The sequence below is a fragment of the Monodelphis domestica genome, chromosome 1, assembly GCF_027887165.1.
Source record: "Monodelphis domestica isolate mMonDom1 chromosome 1, mMonDom1.pri, whole genome shotgun sequence".
In the NCBI taxonomy this organism is placed as follows: Eukaryota; Metazoa; Chordata; class Mammalia; order Didelphimorphia; family Didelphidae; genus Monodelphis; species Monodelphis domestica.
In genome coordinates, this window is record NC_077227.1 from 594,517,802 (window position 1) to 594,533,523 (window position 15,722).

Sequence of the window (15,722 nt, forward strand, 5' to 3'; positions counted from 1 at the left end):
AAATGTTCTATTCCTCATCTGGGTTATTCAAAAGAAACTGCAGGTGGATTTAAGCAGGGTATTGTTTGGGAGGATGTGCCCTCTATCACTCAAATGGAATATTCCCTAAATCTTATAAAATCATTATCATCTCTTCTTCATAGTGGGAGGCAGGGGCTGGAGGGATCCAATGACACCTCCCAGGGTGACATATTCATAATCCATAGTGTAATAGAGGGTGTTTTGGTGGTATGGAGGAGAGAGAGAATGGAGTCTTCCCTCTCTCAAGGTAAAGACAAGGGATAGGAGGAGTTGATGTTATGTGCCCCAGAAGATAGAAGGAGGGTGAGATAAGTTATTGCCCCCCTTCAGTCCTCTCCAGTTATGTTTTCTCACTAAACTTGCCTTTTATTCCCCTCTATTAACTATTAACTTGGGGAAGAGAGAGAAATCAGTTCTCTCTCTCTCTCCCCCCCCCCTTTCATCTGTAACTATTTACTTCAGTCACACTGGAGTCAGTTGAAAAGTAGATAACTTTTATTCTAAGGTATTAAGGACAAGGAGCAAAACTGAAAGATGGCTATTACAATAGGCAGTGACTAGCTGGGGCAGGGTCTCTCCATCCTGTGCCTATTTGAAAGCATCTCCCTTCATCTTTTAAGTGCTATTTTCCTGGATAGGGGATTGAATCTGTCTATTTTATTATAACCCAGAATAGACAGGGATTTCAAAGAGTTTTAGACTTCTTGCTTTTGTTTGAGGAAGAACAAAGGTCCTGAAGAGATCACTCTTTGGATTGCTTCTGTCTTTCCTTTGCCTGACTCCTCATCCACTCTCTTTCACCTTGTGGCTAGCTAACAGTGCGAAGCCATTAGAAGCTCCCTATGCTCTTCTGGGTTTAGGTCTGGGAATTAGTTTATTTTTGCATGGTTTTGCTAGCCCTAGCTTCCCTTCCATGGGTAAAGGCTTGGGCCGGTATTTTCAATCCACAGGCATACTAGATGGGCACATGGACCACCAGGTGAGGGTTTTTCCTTTGAAGGAAGGAAATCGGTGGTTAACTCAGCAGAGATATGTTGAAAAGAACCAAAGGGATGGCTAGCCTTAATGACATGGGGAATTGTAGTCAAGTCCAGCATCACTTTGATGAGGCTGCTCCCCCACTCATTCCCACCACTCCAATACGGCCACATGAGATGAGATAACTGTTGTTATGACTTCAGGAATGAACTCGTTCAAATTCTTTCATTGTTTTCTACTTCAGTCGCCCACTATCTTCCAATTCCTCCTCCTGGCTGCCTGTGTAAGCATTCATTCTTGCATTTAAGCAATCTTTCTTTTACATCCCTATCATAATTTTCCAATTGTGCCTATCCATCTTATTAGCCTCAAGGTAACTTATTTTCTAAACTATATCCTACTTTTCACATAATATTGCTTTGGGGGCATCAAATTTAAAACAGTCTTCTGTCAAGAGTCACACACCCTTTTTTTCTGAACTCCTTTTCCTAATTTAATCTCCTAATTGAGTATGACCTCAACTCTTTCTGCCTTAGATGCTTTGGGGGGGGGGGGAAGCAGCTAGGTGGCTCAGTGGATTGGGAGTCAAACCCAGAGATGGGAGGTCCTGGGTTCAAATCTGATCTTAGACACTTCCTAAATATGTGCACCTGGGCAAGTCACAACCCCTATTGTCTAGCCCTTGCCATTCTTCTGCCTTGGAACCAATACACAGTATTGATTCTAAGACAGAAGGTAAGGGTTTAAAAAATGCTTCAGGATATATTTCTCTCTTTACATGTTTCTAATTCCTTCTAGTTAGGATGCTTTGGTCTGTATTTTAGAACTACATCTGGGGAGCTCAATGGATTGAGGACCAGGCTGAGGAATGGGATGTGTTAGGTTCAAATTTGGCCTCAGACACTTCCCAGCTGTGTGTCCCTGGGCAAGTCACTTAACCCCAATGGCCTAGCCCTTACCACTCTTCTGCCTTGGAACCAACACATAGTATTGATTCTAAGGTGGAAGGTAAGGGTTTAAAAAACAAACCCAAACTACATCTGCACACAACTTAAATGAATTTAGTGAATTCATTCAACAGTTATTTAAGCTTTCCCTCTTCCTTAAACTGGATTTGAGACTAGCTCAAAGACAAAACAGTCGCTCATGATGGACATCTGTGCTTCTCTCTCCTAATGATGGTGGGCTATATAGCAACATGAGTACTTTTTGAGAAATATACTCTCATTGCAATTTTATAAAAGTTAAAAAGTATACTATGGTTTGGGGTGTGATAAAGAAAAAAGGAAAATCTACTTTTTATTTCCTTCTTTAAATGAACCTACTATAATAGTTTTCAAATGGAAAAAGTTGCTATTTTTCCAATAGGAATGTGGGGGGGGGGAGTGGGGGCTGAGTTAGGGAGGAGAGGGGGCTTGTCAGCACCCTGGCCAGGGGCAGCTGCACAACTGGAAGAAGTGAGCTGAGCCACTGTTAACACTCAGCCACCACCATTCTCCCTTTGAATGTCATTTTATTTTGTTTCTGCTTGTGGCTATTATCCATGGGCCACCATAGATGACATAGAGATCACTCTCTCTCCTCTCCAATAAACTCGGGACGAGAGCTCAGACATTTTTCTCTGTCCTATATACCTTTTCCTCCTTCCCTCCCAGTTCCTTAACCTTCCCACTTCCTAGAGGTCTTGTCTAAAGGACTTCAGCCCCAAACAGGGGGGCTCATACCCCTTCAACCTCCTTATCCTCCACTCAGAAGAATTTGCTTTTGGCTCTGGCACTTTTCTGTAGGGGAGCCTTTGGGCAGCTTTGGTTCTTGGCAGAATGACTCAGAACCAAGTGAAACTTCAGGACTAAGGAAGAATGTGTTTGCATTTTATGTTTATTACATGTGTCTTCCCTGGTGTCAACATTTCTCTGTGTCTCTTCTGATATGTCACTTCCTGGGTGGGCAGCTAGGGAAGCTGGATGCCATGTCTGTTTTCCTTCTCCATGGAAATCTCATATGCTGTGGCTATGACTCCTTCCTCACTCCCCAATGGCTGGAAGGTGGTGCCCTTCCATACAAGAGTTTCCATCCAAATGGGCTCCTTGAGATGGTCTGAAGCCGATTTTCTACTATGGTAGTTCTGTCCCATCAGTCTTAGGAGGTCGAGCCTTAGCCCTAATACTAGGGAACCTAGTCATTCAGGACATATGTTGGACATAATGTATCAGAGATGGGTGAAAATGTTTATGTGCTCTGGTCTGCAATAAGACCAAGAAAGAAATCAAATGTGTACCCTAAACATCAACCATGGAGAAGAGGAGCAGGGCTGGAGGGGACCAGTAGATCAAGGGAGAAGCAACATGATTCCAACTGTTTGTGCAATGCTAATATTTCCTCTGAAATAATACTCTAAAGCAAAGCAAAATTGTTGCCTGTTGTCTTCTTCCTCTTGGGATGCCTTAGCCTCTATGACTAAAAATATCTTACTGTTTTAAGAGTTCCAGAAAGAGAAAAGAAAATGAGAAAAATTCTGCTAGAGGTCTCATGAATGGGAGTTGCTTCTGCTCCAACAAATATAGCAAGTGGGGAAAAGGAGGGGGAAATGAAAATTATATAGTAATAATTGCCACTCTGGAAAAATGGTCACAGAGAGAAAACTAGAGCTTTACCTACTCCTTCTAACCTTAGAATTTCATTTGTTCAAGGATTACTTGCAGAAGTACCCTCATTACCCAACACCCAAATCACCTGTATTTTTACATAGGAATACAAAACTACATGACAAGGTTCCTTGGTTAAGTTAATAATAGGATACTAAGGGGCTGTTTTTCTAAGTTGAAAAGAAAGAAAAAAATGAAAATTCTTACCTCAAATTACCCACAGTTTTGTTGTTTTAAAATCTATTGGAAGATAGAGAGCCAGAGCTGGAGATGGGAAATCCTGAGTTCAAATCTGAACACAGACACTTCCTACCTATGTGACCCTGGGCAAGTCATTTAACCCCAGTTGCCTAGCTTTTACCACCCCCTCTTCTGCCTTGGAACCAATTCTAAGGCAGAAGGTAAGGAGTTTTAAAAATCTTATTTGAAAATATCTTATGTTCTCTTTCTCTTTTGAAAAAAAAAATCAAACAAATATCCTTGCTCACATTCTCCACCAGAAATCTGCTACAAGGGCTTGCTCAAGACAAGGAGGACCTTGAGATTGCTAATTGATATTATGATACCAGAATTCCACTGCAGTGATAGGAAAACCAGTGAGGTTTTCAGCTGGCCAGAATATTGAATAAAGGTCAGAGAGTATATTATAGGCATAATAAAGGAATGTGGACCAAGTCTTTCATCTGACTTTTTATTTCATGACCTAACCTCATTTGCATGCCAATCAAACATGTTCTTGGAAATTTGGTAGCCTGATCTCTCTAGCTTCCAACTGTTTCCTATTTGGGTTGAATCTTTAATATGGAATTTGAGAATATAGGTTCAAAATTTGGGATGTAATGGAAATTACAAAGAAATTCCCATCATAATCAGTTTAAAAATCTGTATACTATACTATAGGAAATAATACAAGAAACCTGTAGGAACTTGTAAATACAAACAACAAAATAGGGATTGATTCAAATTCACAGATCTTCACCAAAGAAAGACTTCACTTTTGAAACCCCAAGTCATGTTATGTTTAATTTTTAAAATTTCATTGGAAGCAGTCACAAGACAAATTTTCAGCTACAAAGTATTATCACCTCAAATATCCCAGTATTATTTTACAGCTTTGAGAAATCAGAAAAGAGAAAAGAACAAGATATTCCCCAAAACAAAGACTCTCACGTAACCTACATGCTTTGAAACTAAACCTATTGATTAATGAAAAGAAGCTGAACCTTCAACAAAATAAAAACATTTGGGATGTTCCTACACCCTTCCATTCTCCTACCCCCCCCCCAAAAAAAACCCCAAATGCCTTGAATAAGAGAAACACAAGAAAGCTAAATTAAATATAATTATTGAAAAAAGACTAAAGGAAATCAACTCTTTAATATTTCCAAACAATTACTCTTTTCTTCTTTCTTCCTTTCTTTTTTTCTTTCTTTGAGCAAAAGAAGAATTAGCAAAACACAAAAAGGGGGCTGCTAGGTGGCACAGTAGAAAGAGCACCAAAACTGAAGTTGGGAGGATCTGGGTTCAAGTTTGACCTCAGATATTTCCTAGTTGTGTGACCCCAGGCAAGTCATTTAACCCTAATTGCATAGTTCTTGCTGCTCTTCTGTCTTATAATTGATATTAAGGCAGAAAGTAAGGATTTAAAACACACACACGCACACTCACAGAGGAATCTAAGAAGTTAAAAGACGAGCATCTTAAAGAGTCAAGATTAGAGAAAGAGGAAGAACTGAATATGTCATAGACCTGTTTAAGCAAATCAGTATCTCCAGAGGGGGCATTACAGAGTGATAAGAGAGGAAGCAAGAGCTTAAAGATACTGCATATTCTACTCAGTCTGGAGGTGAACAAGAGGGATAGTTATTTAGTTTTTCAACAAGTTTGAGGGGAAAGGGAAAGTAAAAGGTAGAGGAATAAAAAAGTAAAAGTTTAGGGGAAAGCCTTGAGAGTGGAGGAGAAAATGAATCTTGTATCAGAGGAGAAAACTGAAGATTATTGTTAAAAAATGTCCCTCTGGGGGTGAGGAAGGTTATATTTGTGATGAGAAACTCAGACTTCACAGAGGGTTTTGTTTAGGGAGAGTGTGCACAATAGATGCCTATCTTCTCTAAGCAAAGATCATGCTTCCCAAGATTGCATTCCACCCCGGGAGAGGATATTAATAAGGCCCTGGGGGTAGTGGTGGTGAAACTTAGATCCAGATATAGGATATATTCACCTTAGGAGGCAACATTATGGACTGGAAGCAGAACCATAGCTAATGACTCAGGTTAGAGAGTGACTACCAGATCATGGATTGCTTACTTTATGAATTGATACTTCTGGGGATTAAACTCAGCAGAAAACCCTGCCAAAATAAAAAGGGGGGATTGATGTCAGATCTAGAAATACCCTAAAAGGGCAGAGGGGGTAGGTCAAAAGTGGTTGGTGCAATAGAAGCTCTACCACTTGTGAAAATAAGAGACCCCTAAACAAAGGAACATGTCAGAGTATAGCCCATGAATTAGAGAACAGAGTTGGGGGGGGGGCAGATAATCAAAAGAGAATAGAAATAAAGAAAAGAGTTCAAGAAACTTTTTAGAAAAGGGAACTACAAAAGAATATTACTTAAGTTATGATGTGTGTGTGGGGGGGAGGCAGTTTAGATTTAGACACACTATCTGCACAAGGAAAAAAGGCTAAGGAAAGGCGAGAAATGTTTAAAAGGAGTAAATGGAATAAGCAAATGAATAGAAAGAAAAAATTACTAAATTCAAGGAATAAGAGAGGTCATGTAAAGGGAAAATAAGAGGAGCCCATGGAAAAAGAAAAACATTAAATTAATATAAAAATTAAGAATAAAGTACTCAAAAAAGGAAGGGGGATAGAGAGCAGCTAGGTGACATAGTGGATAGAGCATCAGGCTTGGAGTCCAGAGGACCTGGGTTTAAATTTGACTTAAACAGGTCCTAGCTATATGACCCTCAGCAAGTTGCTTAACAATTGTGTACAGCCCTTGCTGCAATTCTGCCTTCTTACAATGCACTGTTGGTGACACTTTGAACTGATCCAAACATTCTAGAGTATAATTTAGAACTATGACCAAAGGGCTAAAATATTGTGACCTAGATGACCCTTTGGTCCAGCAATACCACTACTAGATCTGTATCCCAAATAGAACAAAAAAAGAAAAAAGAACTATTGTGTATGAAAATATTTATAGCAGTCCTTTTTGTGATGGCAAAGAATTGGAAATTGAGAGGATGTTCATCAACTGGGAAATGTCTGAACGAGTTATGATACATGATTCTAAAGAAATACTATTGTGCTATAAGAAATGAGGAAGAGGGGGATTTCAGAAAAACCTGCAATACTTACACAAACTGATGCAAAATGAAGTGAGAAGAATCAGGAGAATGTGGTACACAATGACAGTGATTTTGTATGAAGATCAACTGTGAATGACTTAGCTTTTCTGAGCAATACAATGATCCAAAACAATTCTGAAGGACATGATGAAAAATGCTGTCTTTAGTGAAAGAACTGATGAAGTCTGAATGCAGAGTGCAGCATATTATTTTTCACTTTTGTTTTTTTCACGGCTTCTTTTTGGTCTGTCTTTTCTTTCACAATATGACATACAGAAATCTGTTTTGTATGATTACACATGTAAAACCTATATCAACTTGCTTACCATCTCAGGAAGGGCAAAGGGGTATGGTAGGAGGGAGGAAAAGAATTTGTAACTCAAAAATTTTTAGAGTGAAATTAAAATTTATTTTTACATGCAATTAGGAAAATAATTTTTTTTAAAAATTCTTATTATAATAGCAGTAAGGAAAAAAAGAAAAGTCATGAACATTGACCAAAAAAAGATAAAATTATCCCTACTTACAAGACAAAAAGAATGGCTTACTTAGAAAACTCCAGAGAATCAGCATATAGAGAGGAATAGCTTCAGCAAATTATTAGCAAAACAAAAAATCAATATTTCATATAACAATAAATCAAATGTAGAAGAAATGAGAGGAAGATACATCTCATTTAAAATAGCTATAAAATAAGATCTGGAAGGTGATATATTAAGAAATATAAACATTTAGGTAAACATGATTATAAAATACTGTTCATAAAAATAAAATATTTCTGTAGAAAGATATTAGATGTTCATGGTTAGACATTCCAACATAATAAAAATAATATTTGCTTTAGAGATTTTGTTCTATATAACTACTAGATGGTTATTTTATAGAGTTGGGCAAAAATAACAAGTATTTTGGAGGGGCAAAAGTCTAGAATTTTATGGAATAATGAAAAAAATAAGAATGAAGGGGAAGAATAGCACTTCCAGATTTCAAAGTACATAGTAAAGTAGAAATGGTCAACAGTGTTTGGTTTTGGTTGAAAATAGAAAAGTAGATCAGCAGAACATACTAGATAAGCAAGAATTAGAAAGGACCAACCTCAGTAACCTGATGTTTAATAATCAAGAAAACAAGTTATTTGACTCCCTATTTGACAAAAGACACCAGAAAAAAAAAGAGAATCCAACTGGCAACAAACAATACCACAGTTAGTTCCAGATAGAAATATAGCCTAAACATAAATGGTTACAATATTTCTTTAAATGAAGGAAAATGGAAGAAGTTGCTTATCCCCTTCATCCCTTTGAGAAATTTATCAACCAAGCAAAGGAATCAAGGAGTTAACAAAGAAAAAGTAGATAGTTTCAAGTACATGACATTGAACATTTTTTGCAAAAATATAATGCAACTAGGATCAGAAGAGAAATTGTTAATTTCTTCTTTCCCTCCCACCTCCTCTTGCCCATTGGAAAGAACAACAAACCCATTGTAACAAATATGCATAGACAAATAAATTCCAGCATTGGCCACATCCAAAAATGATGACTCTTTCTAAACCTTCAGTTCATCACCCCTCTATCAGGAGATAGGTAGTAAGTTTTAACATCATACCTGTGGAATCATTGTTAGTGATTTTATTGATCAGAGTTCTTAAGCACATCAAAGTTTTTCTTTACAAATGTTTGGACAATTCTTAAAATAATTACAAATTAGCAAAAATTGCTATGAAAAATTGTTCCATTACTCATAATAAAAGAAGAATAAAACAATTCTGAGTTCTTACCTAAAGCCAATGAATGGTAAAGATGACAAAAATATGGGAAGAGTGTTAGAGAAGGGTTCAGAAAAGGCAGGCTCACTGTTACGATGTTGGTGGAACTCTGAATTGGTTTAACCATTCTGGAAAGCAATTTGGAATTATCCTAAAAAAGAGACTTAAAATTTTCAAACCCCTTAATCCAGAGATTTCACTGCTAGGTATGTACTTCTAGGAAGTCAAAGACAGGGGAGGGGGAAATGTTCCAGATCTACCAAAACATTCATAGCAGGACTTTTGCACTAGTAGTAAAGAACCAGAAACAAAGTGGATAATAGCTAAACAAACTGGTATATGAATGTTGGTGAAATATTATTTTGTTTGTAAGAAGGAAAAAACATGAAAAATTCAGATGTAACACTCCCTTACTCTATAGCCCCCCCTTTCCAATTTTCTGCACACCAGTAAGAGCTTTTGATCTTTAAAATATAAGCTACTTGAGAGTAGGTATCATTTAAAAAAAAATCTATACCTCATGCATATAGCATAATGTCTGGCATAGAGTAGGTACCTAATACTGTTGATTTGTTTGGAATGAAGGTCAACTGGACCTGACACCCGGTATGCTAAGCCGAGGTTAGAGATGAAAGCTGGAGCAGTGACAAAGGCTGGTCTCTCCTTGTTGGCATCAACCACTAGGTCTATTTATTCTACTCTGTCATGAACTAGCTAAAGCCCAAAGGGAATGGAGGGTCCCTGTTGGCAACAATACAATTGGGACCAAATTCCACATGTTGGGCCAAATCAAGATTCCAAGTCCATTTGGATATATCCCCAGTATTGTGAGTTCCAAGATCAAAATGTTTCCCAAAGTTTTGCTTTGTAGTTGAGTGACTCAGCTATAAATGGGAGCCTGGCCAGTGTGGGTTCAGCTCTTAAACCGTTTGCAATATTCCCTAATGGGGTCAATCCAACCTATGCCATTTGGTGTGCTTACTTCTGCTTATGAATGATGGAGGGCCTTGTACTGTGCAGCGATGAGGAATTTTCTGGTTTGGCTTCAGAACCAGAAAGGTTGATGACAGAGTCAGAACTGAGTTGAAAATGTAAAAGGATCAATACGTCCCTTGACCCTTTTTGGCTTCTCTTGTCAGCTTTTAAGGGAGAAAAAACTGCTGTGAGCCTCTGGGTAGGGGGAGAGTCAGTAGCTTTGGGTGCCTGATCATGGCCCCCCCAGTCACCACCCATCCTTGAGCACATGGTTGCTGTCCTTTGGTTTCTTCTTTCCTCAGTTTAGGTGAGTGAGTATCCAGAGATAGAACAGAACAACTTCCAAAGGCTAGGAAGAACTTTCTGAGTATCTCCCAGGAACCAGAGTCAGGAACTGAGCAGCAGCAGCATCTGATAAGACCACCAGAGCCTAGAGCAGCAAGGGGGGATTGTGTGTCATGAGGCAGTCCTGATCTAGCCATGCATTGATTCTAAAACAGTATCTTCCAAGGCCAAGGAATTAGTCCAACTGAGCAAGAGAGACATCCATGGGCTAGGCTGCACTTCGAAAGGAACTTGGTGAAGTTTCTATAAAGGGACAAAAGGACTCCCAGAGCCCTGAAGTCCCCCTCAGTCACACGCATTCCCTACATGGGTGCCTCATTACCTTTGGGTGTTAGTTTCTCCCCAGGGTCCAAATGTGCATTGAAAAGAGTTTGCCCTTGGGTTGGATGGGGAGGGAGGAAGGGTGTTGTGTCTCCACAGGGGCTGAATATGCACCACAAGGAGAATGCCCCTCTTGCTCAGGGGCATATTTTGTAACTTCTACCTTGTTATCCCTTCTCAGTTCCTATCCTTTTGTAAAAGGCTAATGGATGGTTAATCAGTACTGGGAATTTGGGAGTGATATTAGAAACCTCAGTCCCTCAGGGCTCCCTGGTGATAAAGAGAGAAGGGGTAGCTTAGTGTCAGTGAATGGAGAACCAGACCTGGAGTTGGGAGGACCTCAGTTCAAATCTAACCTTGGACACTTCATAGCTGTGTGGCCCCGAACAAGTCACTTAGTCCCAGATCCCTAGACCTTAACTCTCTTCACTTGTGTCAGTTCTAAGAAAGTAAAAGTTTTGTGTTTTTTTTAATTAAAAATCAAAACAAAACAAACTCTGAGGAGAGAGGAAGTCAACTGCCTACTGGGAATCTGGATGTGTTAAACAAGCTTTGAGTGGGGCCTCCTGGACCTGCTTAAAAAAAAAAAAAGAGCAGTAGTGAAGAACTTAAACGAAAACCGTCCATTTTCTAGAATTTCTGGGTCCAAACTGATCCTCTGCAGGACTTCTGGGCTTAGAGGAACTGTTAACTCTTGATAGATATGTATGGTTTTATGAAGTATTGATTGCTAGTTACTGCATGCTTTTTCCATGTTGTATACCATCTTTCTATTCTATTCTATGTCAAGGGGGGAGAAAAAGCTATCTTACCCAGTATCCAAGTGCATCTATCTGCTTCAGTGAAGAGATGATGCCATGATGACATGGTCCTGTGCTGAGGGCTTACTGGAACATAGCAGGTCTGAAAAGGAGGTGGGTGGTAGAAGTTTTATTTGGGAAGGTCAGGAAATCCATCCACCATGCCTTTTGACAATGAATCTGTATCACCCTCCTGATAAAGATGGAGGCTGAAGGATAGAAAGTCACCTACTCTCTGGGAATCAAGAGAACAGGAACTTGGGCCTTTGACCCAGCAGAACATGGGGAAAATTTGGCAGGGTGAGCACAGGTCTCTCAGGGCTATCAGTGCCACAAGCTGGGCCAGCAGAAAAACATGGGCAATGGGTGAACCCCGAGACAAACTGAAGGAAGCAAAACCAAGAAAATGGCATATACGAAGAACCCAGTGGTATCTATGGAAAGAGCCCCCCAGGAGAAGAATACTGCTCATAAAGACTGGTCTTGGTCCTGGAGATGGCTCGAACCTCCCTCTTTTCCACAGAGAAGTATGGGAGGGTGCATAAATTGTCACGTGTTTTGTAAAATTGTTTTTATTCTTTGGTATGAGTGAAAGTGTAATGAAGTCAGGGAGGGTATATTTGGAAATAACTGTTTTGTAAAAACAAAAGGAATTAATAACTTTTTCATCAGTAAAAAGTTATTATCAAAGAGATAAATAACCAAAACAGGAAATGAGCAGGTCTTAGAGCAAAAGAGAATGAGAAGGAGCAGCCAGGTGACATAGTGGATGGAGTACCAGGCCTGGGGTTGGAAGGACCTAGGTTCAAATATAGCCACAGATACTTCCTAGATGTGTGACTCTGGGTAAGACACTTAACATCAGTTGCCTCATCTTTCACATTTCTCTGCCTTAGGTTTCAATATTTAGTATTGATTCTAATACAGAAGGTAAGGGTTTAAAAAAATAAAAATATTGGGAGGGAGTACCCATATCAATGAAATCACAGATCCATGAAATATTATAGGATAAGCATAGAACTAGGAGAGGAGGAAGGAGCCAACATGGTGAAATAGAAGGGAGCGATGCAGCTGAACTCCCATCCATAGTAGTTGCTCCAAACAGATCTAGAAAATGCAACAGACTGAATCCTCATGGAAAAATCCAGAAATAAGTCTCAGTGAGTTTTTTGTCAGGGCCAGGTTGGCATTGGGACACAAACAGATGTGCAGATATTGGGAGCAGGGTCAAACACATAGCACTCCAGTGCCCAGGAAGAAGCTATGCACCAGGACAACAGGAGGACCCAGACCCATACAGGGCACCCCCATGGCCCATTTTGGGCACTGCAACAGGAATAGAGGCAAACTGTCAGTTTTGTTGTCCCCTACTCCATCCTGGGTCCCAGATTCAGGACAAAGTGAGATGGAAGAGGTGGCAATACCTTTCCCAGTACAGGAAGCTATGATCAGTGTTCCTAAGAAGGAAGTTAAAAAGTCAGCAGCAGCAGCAGTGGTATGGTTCAGACTCCAAGGATAGAACAAAGTCTCCCTTTAAACACTCTAGACCAGTCTGCAGAATAAATAGTTAAGGCAAGAAGCCCAGGGCAAAGGGGAACCCTTCCCAACTGGTCCTTAATTGGTCTTCCCAATTAAAAGGCAGAACGATTCTGCCACTCTGAACCAACAGAACTTGCCAGCTGACTGCTGGAGCAATCCAGTAATAGTCTACACTTGCACAGACCCCCAGGTCAGGAACTATCAGAGCTTAGATCAGGAGGGCAGCAATCAGAATCTATCCTGGATCAATCAGGTGACTTTCAAGCCGCCAGCCTGTCCCTGAGATCAAGGAATAACACAATACTCAATATCCAGGAAAGCGGCAAAAGTCCAGACCTTCCTTATAAAAGTGTGGTGGAGCCTAATGTCTGACATCAAATCTAAAAGTATTGGGCTGGAAGAATAGGTTGGAAAAAGTCATCATAAGAAGAGAATGACTCCAAAACAACCGCAAGAAGTGTCAGAGAAAAATATAGGCTATGTATGAACTCAAGTAGAATTTCTGAACAAAATGGAACAGGAGTGAAAATACTTTAAATGTTTTTATAAATGGAATGAAAGGACTTGAGGGAAAAAATGTAAAAGAAATGTAAGCTATGAAAGAAGGAACTGAAAATTAACAACTTGTACAAGGTATAAAACCTTGCCCAAGCAATAAAACTCCCTGAAAATGAAGATGGACCAAAGAAAAGCATGAGGCAACAAGAAGTATTCATACAAAGTCAAAAGACTAAAACATTTTTTTAATGTAAAGTATTTCAGAGCAAAAAACAATTGACCTAGAAAACAGATATAAAATAAAGAAATTTTAAGAATTAAATTATCTGAATACTTTGACCAAAAAAAGTCTAGACCCTGTATGTTAAAAAATCTTAAAAATTTCCTAGATTTCTTAGACCTAGAAGACAAAGTATAAATAAGAAGGATCCATCGGTCACCTCCTGAAAGAAACTTCAAAATTAAACTCCTAGAAATATCACAGCCAAAACCCAGGGTTTCTAGGTCAAAGGGGAAAAAAATTAAGCTGCCAGAAAAGAAAATTCAAGTACCAAGAAGTCACAGTCAGAGTCACAAATAATTTAGCAGCCATCATTATAAAGAAGGACAGAATATGGAATACAGTATTGCAGAAGGCAAAGGATATGGGCTTTCCTCTAAGAATAACTTACACAGCAAAACTGAGCATGATGCTACAGAGGGGAAAAAATGGACTTTTATTGAACACAGAGGACTTCCAAACATTCTTGATGAGAAGATCAGAGTTACTGAGAAACTTTGAACTTAAAACACAAGAGTAAAGAGAAACATACATAAAAAAGTAAACATGAACAATGCAAGAGGATTAAATGAGGATAACTTGCTTACATTCTAATATGGGAAAATGATACATGTGTCGCCTTGACCCAAATTATCATCAAAGTTCATAGAGGGAGTTCAATTAGATACAGCCTGGCAGAACAAATACACTGGGATGGAGAGATGGAGAAGGAAGGTTAGGAAAAATGATTTTACATAATCAGGGGGTTCAAGTAGATATCTATACAAAGAAGAAAGGAGTGCAGGGAACCAATTGATACTTGGAACTCATCTGAACTGGTCAGAAGAAAGAACACACACACTCAAAGTTGGGTACCAAAAATATATTTCACTTAAAAAGGAATAGGAAAGAAAGGAGAGAAAGCAAAGGGGGAATTAGAGGGCCAGTAGATTAAAGGAAGTCATAAAAAAAACTTTTAAGAACATACAAAAATATTTATAGCTCTTTCTGATATGGCAAAGAATGGGAATCTAAGGGGGGTACCCACAAATTGTGGAATGGATGATAAGTTATGGCATGTAAAGGTGATAGAATACTATTATATGGAAGTCTTAGCAGAATATTGACCAATCAGAATACTAGAGGACTAATTATGAAATATAATATCAGTCTCACGATAGGGTGGTGAACAAATACCTCAGAATGAAGAAAGAAACATTGTTTTTGGACATGGCCAATATGGAAAACTGTTATGATGATTGATATGTGCTTTCATTGTGTTCTCAGTTGAGGGAGAGGAGGAGAGTGAGAAGGCAGGTCTTGGTTGATTAAAACAAATGTCATATTTTTAAAAAATGTAATAAATGTACTAAAGGCTGCATTTGGGGGATTTAATCAAATTAGGCAAACCTACGAGAATAGCCTCTATAGTGATCTGCTTTCTTAATTTAGTTTTACAAATCCAGCCATCCATGTTCATGCATGGAAAGGATGTATTTAAAATCTGCAAAACCAAGGCTGTGTTGGAATCAGCTTTTTAATAGGCTCACAAAAGCTAGTTGTTAAATTTTCAATGTGAGCATTTAAACTCCAGAAATTGGCAAACCCTACAAACCAGAGCTTTTGCCATTATTTTGTTGATTGTCTAGACTTAGTGTTAGAGAAAATGAGAATAATACAGATTAAACTCAAAAGTGTGTTGTGCATACATAATTTTAGAGCTGGTTGTTAAACATTTACCAGCACACCATTGACCATTCCCCCAAAGATAAAGGATATAAATAGTTTTCAGTAAGATTTCAAACTATCAAGAATCGCATGAAAAAAATGTTTCAAATCACCAATAATAAGAGAAATGTAAATCATCAACAGCTCTGAGGGTTTACCTTGTATTCGGTAAATTGGCAAAGAGGATGAGACAAATAACTGATATTGGAAGGACTGTAACTTGGTGCAACCATTGTGGAAAACAATTGGAATTATTCCAAGTTAAGTCATTAAACTGCTCTTACTTTTTGACCCAGAAGTCCCACTACTGGGCATACATACCAAGGATCAAAAACAGAATTAAACTCTTAAGTAATTAGTTTTTATATTTGATATTCAAACATGTCTATCTGCTTCTGTGCAGAGCTGGTGCCATGATGTCAAGATCACGTGTCTAGGGTCCAGGTTCAAAAGAGGTCTCGGGTTCACTAGTGGATGGGTGCATGGGAGAGTCAT